Source organism: Lygodium microphyllum, chromosome 27, assembly GCF_053477565.2.
Source record: "Lygodium microphyllum isolate KBCC chromosome 27, Lygodium_microphyllum_v1.1.10, whole genome shotgun sequence".
In the NCBI taxonomy this organism is placed as follows: domain Eukaryota; kingdom Viridiplantae; phylum Streptophyta; class Polypodiopsida; order Schizaeales; family Lygodiaceae; genus Lygodium; species Lygodium microphyllum.
This window is the reverse complement of record NC_141161.1, coordinates 37,414,289-37,423,239: the sequence shown is the minus strand read 5'-3', so window position 1 is coordinate 37,423,239 and position 8,951 is coordinate 37,414,289. Positions and strand designations below refer to the sequence as shown.

At 38.7% G+C, this 8,951-nt stretch overlaps 1 pseudogene; it reads left to right on the top strand.

Annotated features, from left to right (window-relative positions):
- The first annotated feature begins 5,626 nt into the window (after positions 1-5,626).
- Positions 5,627-6,530, top strand: LOC148012219 (monodehydroascorbate reductase 3, cytosolic pseudogene; annotated as a pseudogene).
- The last annotated feature ends 2,421 nt before the right edge of the window (positions 6,531-8,951 follow it).

The following is an 8,951-nucleotide window of genomic DNA, read 5'->3' as shown; positions in this document are numbered from 1 at the left end:
CAAAATCTTCAAATCCCACCCATCCTCCCTAGGAAAAACCATGTTACTTTTAGAGTCTCTAAATAAAGTTTTTACCCTTTCTTTGTTGCCAATCTCAAATTCATCCACTGATTCATCTACAACTTCTCCTAAAGATACTATGTAAGGATTTCCCAACTCAATATCCAAATCAAACACAACATCAAAAGGAGTCAACTCCGGACTCATAATGCCACAAGAACTAACAACATCCACAAATGGGGTCACTCCAGGACACCCAGCCACATCCATCAACTCATCAACAATACAAGACTCCGTTCGAGTCTTTCACACACAAAGAGTGGTAAACACCTTCCATAGTATCCTTACAAGAAACCTCACAAGAAACATCATCATTACAAATAACATCTTCACAATGCAACAACTTCGGGTCAATAACCTCAACAAAAGACTCCTCAACTACCAAGTCCCCTACTACCTCCTCACAAACCTCTTCCAACTATATTTTCTTGATTTTAAACCGCTTTTCCCTCAAATTCTCAATTCTTTTTAAAGCCTTACTCAAATTCTCCCTCACATCCTCATCAATGTCACTCTCAAGATCCTCAAAACCCCAATCCGAATCATTACAAACAACATCAAAACCTTCAAGAGAACTCAAAGAAACTAAAAGACTATCAAATGAAGTTTTCTCTTTGACATTGTTTCCTAAATCAACCAAACAATTATCTACACAACTATCAAGAAGTAAGAGATTAGGTCTACTCAACATAACATTATCAACACCAAAAACAAAAGCCTCTCCAGGGCTACTCAAACCATCAACAACCAACTCACAAGACTCATCAGAGTCAACAACACCAATGCCAGAATCACAACAAGAGTCAGAACCTAAAACCTCCATACTCTCTTAATCATCAAACTCATAACCAAACTCACAACAAATCTCCACAAACTCATTAGGCAACAAATTTGAACCCTTAACTTCATCTTGAAAACTTACCGTTTTTAAGCCCTCCCCCTCATAGTTTTCCAAAAGACTCAAAAAATCATCCTCTATTCTCTCTTCATCTTTCAAGCAATCAGATCCATCTATACTATCACCAAGGCAAACAAGCTCACTCTCTAAATTGTTTTTACTCTCTGCAACACTGCCATGACTATAAAAACTTTCATCACACCTTCCCTCATCAGAAATATCAAAACTTTCTTGACTCTCATCCTCTCCCAAAGAACATGAAAACTCTTGGTCCTTAAAACAATATGGTCTCTCATTTTCTTCTTTACAAATCAGATCCATCTCTAGCTCATCTTTATAGTCCTCAAGCTCCAAAGTATCATAAGTCGATCCCTCTTCTTTAGTTAAATCACTAATCACTCTTGGTCCTTGAAACAATATGGTCTCTCCTTTTCTTCTTTACAACTCAGATCCATCTCTAGCTCATCTTTATAGTCCTCAAGCTCCAAAGTATCATCAGTCAATCCCTCTTCTTTAGTTAAATCATTAATCACTGAACTAAAAGTATCCGTGGTCAATGGGTATGAATTCACACCCCTAGACTCTTCACTCCAATCAGTCAAACAAGTGTTTTTCTCCTCAACCACCCTAGGGAGTTTCTTCTCACATACTTCAATTGATTTCTCACAAGTCAACTCATCTCTCCTAAATAGGGAATGTAATATACCTCTCTCAGGATAGGCATAACTGAGTCTCTGCTCCTCAAAAACTTTTCTCTCAACTTGCCTTGAACTCAACTTTTCCCTTGGTTCATCAAACCCTAACTCTTTTTTTCTTTTGGTCTTCCTCTCTTGATATTGAGCTATCTTCACCGCTTCCTCAAAAGTCTTAGGGTTTTTTACCTCTAATTTCACTCTCCAATCTTCTAATTTCAACCCTTTTACAAAATACATTATCTTCAACATAACTGGGGCTATCTCACCTTCTAACAATGTTAAACTCCATCGATTCCACAATCTTTCAAAATCCCTAGAAAAATCCTCAACACACTGAAATGCATTTTTAATGGTCTCATAGTCCAAATTTTGTCTCCTAAATTTCAAGCTTCTTTCAAAGTCAAGCAACCAATTTCTGCTTCTCCTTGCAATTGATACCTAAGAATCTGGAGTTTATCCTCAAGATTAGTCACTCTCTCTATCAAACAACATAGCTCTATTTTTTCTAAAAATCTTTCGGGATCTTCAATATGATTACCATGGAGCTTAGAAAGATTATCAACCATTTTCAACAATCACAAGAAATCAAAACAAACTCACATTCAAAACAACAACAATGTCAATTTCGGCACTCCTCAGTGGGGACTCCAAAAAAGAGAGATGTTACGCAAGCGGTGATCGAGAGCAAGCCTCACTCACAACCCTATAACAAGACATTAAGGAGTGCCGGTTGGGGTAATTGACTTTGTCAAATGCACAACACAATTTGAAAAATTCAAATATTCGATAATACACCACAAGCCACATATAAAAACAAGACAAAACACAATGCCTCTTGAAGCTCAAAACAAGTAAAAACCCGAAGTGGGTAGAGTATCACACAACCACAATACAAGGAAAATACAAACAATTCAAAAACAAACCAAGTGAGATATATTTTCGTACCTTAAGAACCTTGAGCCGATGCTTGGTGCTTTGACATCCAAAAGCTCTAACTTCCAAATTGGCATGACTAGAACTCACTCTAACATGCGACCCTCCACTCTCCTCTCTCACATAATACAATTGTAAGCAAGGGGAAAGGCCCTTAACTCTCCATTCTCCTCTCCTTATATAGTTTTCTATCCACACTCATACACGTTAGGCTTTTTGCTTTTAGCTTTTGGCTTTTTCTTTTCTACTGTTTTTCACTATTTTTGTTTTTTCTGCTCTATGCCTGTTTGCAACTTGTTTGGATCATAACTTCGTCATTTGAACTCCGAATATAGTTGTTCCGGTACTCAAAACAATCGGAACACATTTGGTCAACAAGCCTATGTGGGCATAATTATGACAATCTATAAAAAATGGAAAAAAGTACTGATTTTCGTAAATCCCATCATTTTTCTTCATCTTTTATCTTGGACGACTTATTCCCTTCCTTGGCCTATTGTTCTTGTAATTGCACACACTTCGACCACACATGTCCTCTTTTCCTTCAAGAAATACTCGCTAACGATGTAAAACGTACTATCTTTTCCTTTGATCCTTAAGTCTTTAAAATGAATATTCTCTAGATATGAACCTGTGTTTTTATGCAGTGTGCCCTATCAGGAATATATTATTTTGAAATGAACTCCGTGCCCAATCATTCATGATTTGGAAAAATATCCAATGTTGGATCCATGATATACAATCAATCAATCCATGCTCACACAAAAATAATGTATGCATTTGAAGAATCGTGCCTAGCCTATCTAGATGTGATCGTGTGTCATGCAAAATGCAAACAAAATTTCTTGATAAAATTCCTTATTCTCACCTCTCAACTCTCATAAATAAAATATAAATCTCCACTCCACCCATCCAAAATCTCACAATCACTCTAGAAAATTATGGTCCTCAAGATGTTGACAAGATATGAACAACCCATCTCACAATTGATGGCGTCCTTCATGACCCTCGAACTCTTCCAACCACCTTACACTCTCAACTAGAGGTTCCTAGCTTTGTGATGAACATCCCAAATTGTGTGTGCAAGAATTGTGCGTGCTCAATGACATGTGCTCTCTCATGTGCACATGCATCTAAAATTTACTGCATATAGTTGCAGCGGACCTTATGCTATGCAAGTGCTCAACGATGGTGCAAAGCATGCATAATCCCAACCCATGGCATGGAAGTATCTGATAGGAACAGGAGACGACCCCCAAGTGCAATGCATCAACAAGTGCAACGTGAAGTGCTCGTGAATCCATAATCCCCGTGATGTGCAAGAGTCTCGATAAAAAAACATACCTTGCTCCACAATGTTCGGTAGCTATTAGCAAACACAAGCTTCATCCTGTCCAAAAAAATACCAAGCTCGACCAAGGCTATCAAGTTTCACACTCAACAAATTAAACAAAATGACAAAAAAATCCTATGTTAGTCAAACACAAGAAATCCACTTGGGAAACAACAAAACAAACAATCACGCAAACAGCTAAGCTAACAAAAATCAAACCTAACTACAGTTTGACTAGGGCTTTTCAGTTTTTTGGAAAAATGCTTGACACTGCCACTTTCATAGAGAATCCTTGCCATGATGTTTATCTCCAAGCCATGGTCTAAGAGTGTAGTACATGGTGTTTCTTTTTCTCCAATTTTGAGGATTGTCTCCGTTGTTGCTCTTCCCAATGCATACAGGAGTAGTGACTGCTTGGAATGAACCAAGCCTCTTTTTCCTCATGTATGTGCTATAGATGGCCTTCTTTTTGAGAGGTGGAATGCCCAACTGGTTTGGACCAGCCGACCATTACATTTTCAGCTTTCACTTCTTTAATTTTTGCATTCATGTTTTCTTTATCTTCAGCTTCAGTTGCTATAATTAATATCGCAGCATGTAGGGTTGAAGGTCACCACAGGGGTTTGGCAAGAGAAGAATGTATGGGAGTTCAAGAACTTAGACTTCGGAGAAGGTAAAGATAAGAGAAGTGTTGAAGGTTTCAAGGAAAGTTCTTGAAGATAAGAGACATCAAGGTGTAGGTAGATTCAAGGAGAGGAGTAGACGAAAGAGAAGGGGTTCAAAGAGATTGAAGATGAAGAATACTCCAAAAAAGAATTAGAAAATATAAAAGAAAACTAATAGAGATGAAGCTTGTCAGTTTCTTTCAGCATTATGAGAAAATATAACTCTAATAGATAAAAACGTGTACAAAATAATACCTTCCTCTATGCTATTTAGATTGCAAATATGATGCCTCCAATGGCTCCGAAAGGGGGGTTAAATACCAAGACACCTGGCTAGAATCCTGCTAGATCACTCCTTCTTCATCTCCCACTTTCGGAGTGATGTTCACTGCCTAAAAACAGTGATCGCATGTCGCACAATTTCGTTAATCTCTTTTTTTACATAAAATGCTTTCAAATTGGCTGAAAGCTTGGGGGGTTCACTATATATTTATTCTCTATATAACGTGCGTTCATGACCTATTTATAAATATCCTAATCTATGAATCTTTATTGAATGAAATACAACCCTTTTCTATTCAATCTATAAGTAACCCCTTTATATGACACCCTTCTATGTATGTAAAAAATGTATAAAAACGGTGTTTTAAAAACCCCTTATTTTAAACTCACGTTATATATACATATATTCATGAGTGACCCCGGCGAGGCTGAAAGCTACATGCTTTCTTTTACATGTCCTCCTAATCTAGAAGTTATCTATAGTTTTATGGATTTTTACAATAGATAATATCTAGAATATCAAAAATTGACTAAAAACTTGTCCACAAAATTCTAATATTTTGAACCATGGACACTAATACTAACGCCTAAAGTGGCATTGGCTCTCTAAATCTAAAAGGAAACCACACTCTAGATTTTTTTACATGGTGTGCGCTATCGTATTGCTGCGCATCCGAGGTGTGAAATCCACCAAAAGGCTGTGTGTGTGACATTTGTTACTTTGTACATATTTAGTTGTTGTGTTTGTATTTTTTTTTGCATGGGCAGTAAAGTGGAGAGGGGTTTGGAGCAAGAGGAACTTATCTATAATACTGTGGTCGATATGTATGCTAAGCATGACAGTCTAGAGGAAGCATGCTAATTGATTGATAGATTACGAGTCAACAATGTAGTTGCATGGACAGCCATGGTTGGTGCATATGTCTGAAGCAGTGATGGTATTTCTGCTCTTAAACAGTATGAAAAAATGCTTGATGAGGGCATTAAACCAAGCAAAGTCACCTACTTGTTGACATTCAAAGACTTGCTTTGAGCAAAGCTTATCTTTTTCTAGAAGGTGTTGCGAGGCTTCCTGGATTCCATACTTGTGTTAAAGATTACTACCTGAATGGTACTCCGAGAAAGGCATTGAACTTATGCTTAGTACTGAAGTGGTTAAAGTCGACCTTGCCAGCAAAACCCTGACAAGTGCTGTTAGAGCTGTTTTCACCTATGGATCTCTGATTATAGCAAGAGGGGCCACATTCATCAAGCTGACTGATTTTGGCATCCAAGGAGCAGATGCCAAAGGCATTTACTATCTGAGAGAGATTACTGATGCAGATACTCTGATCGAGGGTATTCGTGGAAAAGAAGGCGAGTCAGCTGTAATAGTTGGGGGTGGTTACATTGGTTTGGAACTTGCAGCAGCTTTGGTCCTGAATAAGTTCAACGTTACAATGGTCTATCCAGAGCCATGGTGCATGCCTCGCCTTTTCACAACAGAGATAGCAGCCTTTTATGAGGGCTATTATGCCAATAAGGGTGTAAAGATTGTGAAGGGAACAGTTGCCACTGGCTTTGAGAGTGATGCATCTGGAAATGTTAAGAAGATCAAAGATGGGCGAGAATTGTCAGCTGACGTGGTTGTGGTTGGTGTTGGGGAAATTGGCCCGCTTTTCTGAGGGGAACCGTATTTCTGGAGGAGAAAACGCAAAAGAATTGGAGGAGAAAAGGCAAAAGCATCGGGGGAGAAAACGGAAAAAGGGGGGCAGCATTCTGGACCTGGGGGGGAAAAAACAGGACTGTATACCCGGGAAGTTGCTGCACGAATCCGAAGGCCAAAACGTCTCCATCGAGCTCAACAGCAGGAAGCTCTATTGGGGATCCCTTATTGAATCTGAGGATAACTGGAAGTTTGAAATTGTCAGCTCGAGAACATCACTTACATCACAAAGGATGACAGAGTCTCGCAATTGGAGCTCTATCGGGAGGGGAGAACGACATGTGGTATGCGGAACATGTTCATGTTATCAAAAAAAGATCAGAAGAAAGGAGCAGAGGATTGCGTAGGAGGAAGAACTGGACTTAATGTCTACCAAAAGCTTGAGGGGAAATAGGATCGAATGATGAGGTGGGAGAGAAACGCAAGAGATTGGAAATCTGCAGCTCTTTGACATAGAGAGCCTTGGAAGAAGTAAAAGGATTCCGAATAATTTGTAGTAGTTGACAATGGCCTATGGCGGGCAGAAGTAGTCAGGTCAAAACATGATGCTAGAATTGGAGCACCAGAATCCTAGCCTAAGACAGGACCAGATTGAGCCTCTTACTTCTTCTTCCCTCTCATGAGAGAGAGAGAGAATAGTCAGATAAAAGTTCTTAGCCTTTGATGCTACGAGAAGTTCTATAGCCTGACATTGTTTCAGAAGAAGGCTGATTGATATACACAAAAAGCTTTTCTAATTGAAGGCAAAACGTGTATCCAGTCGATGGAAAATGCCTGTTAAATGCTATTACTGGAAAGTATTCTAGCAGAAGTCCTACCTAAAATAGAGAAAATTCTTGCTTAATGTTGTTACCACACGAGGAAATTCCGGCAGAACGACTGGAGGGATAGTGCCTGCTAAATGCTAATACTCAATGAAACAGCTTTACAAAGATCATAGGGTTGGTTTGCTACCATGTATTATGCTCGCCAAGACTTGTCCTATGAAAATTTTACTATGATAGGCAAAATGTTAGCAACACAGTCTGCTCAATCCCACACAACCCTCCACTGCAAGAATTCTGACTGAATCCTAAAAATCTTGAGTTAGATCATAGAAAAATGACATGATCTTAGTTTCGAGAGAGATAGGCTATACGGTTTCAGTAAATTTGCCAAGAAGCGAATCAGCTGATTGTCTAACCTTTGGTATATCATCATGACAGAGTTCCAGTTTCTTCTACATCATTGTGCTCTTTAGAAATGCACCCAAAGTAACTAAGATCTATGGAAATTGAGGATCAGAAACTATAGGAGGAAGCAGCTGATGTATTTCTGAGTGACTTTGACTGTTGCTTGAGCTGTAATGCCAATTCTGGCAGTTGTGAAAAGTCTTCAGCTATGAGAATTATGCAGATTGAGATAGACCTTCGGAATTGAGGAATCTTCTATCTTGGAAATTTTCAAGAACCTCTGTGGTCGTGACTTTACTTTCAAAAACCCTTCGACATCTTTGGTGAACCTGACGTGAAAGCGTCGCATAAATTTCAGGATGGGAGATACTTCAGCATCAATTTCAACCTCTTCTACAATTCCTGCTTTGTCCTCTACTTCAGCTCCATCATTGATTGCTACTTCAAGTACTTCAACGGATGATTTAAAGCAGATTTTGCAGAATATGTCTACGTATATGTAGCTTCAAAATCAGCAGACGCAATTGTATATGCAACAGCAGCAGCAGTTGCATCAACAACAGTTGTCTCAACAAAGGCAACTATATTCGGAGCAGGAGAATGCAATCAGTGCGACTAAGGCGATTGAAGCAGTTGAGAATGAGAAAAAGCTATTTGATGGCCGTAATATTTTAGCTTATTTGAAGACGTATGAGATCAAGATGGGATTTTTTGGAGTACCAGCTGGACTTATGAGTAAGTATTTCCTTCGTCTTGTCACACTTACCTTGAGGGCAAAAGTGACTGATCTTTTTATTCAAAATTCGCATTGGCAAGATTTTAAGAAGGCCCTAAAAGAAGAGTATTTCCTTGAGGACTTTGGGATGGCTACACAGCAGTCATTTCGAGAGTGGGTCTACATGCCAAACAAAGGTCTAGCTGCTTCAGAGAGAGAGTACGAGAAAGATACACAAGACATGCTCGCAAAGAATGATTCATATTGATGTAGAGTTAGTATATATAGGTGAGACCCAAGTCAAGTGAGAGATGATATATATAGTTGTAAATGGTTGCAGACATCTTCACAAAAGCTCTTAGTGAAGCTTGCTTTAGTTCATTAAGACATGCACTTGGTATTGTTCCAAGTTCTTGTCTCACTGATTGAGGCATGCATCATTGCATTCAAGAAAACTTTATAGTAAATCATTTTTGTATCATAGGTATGTGTA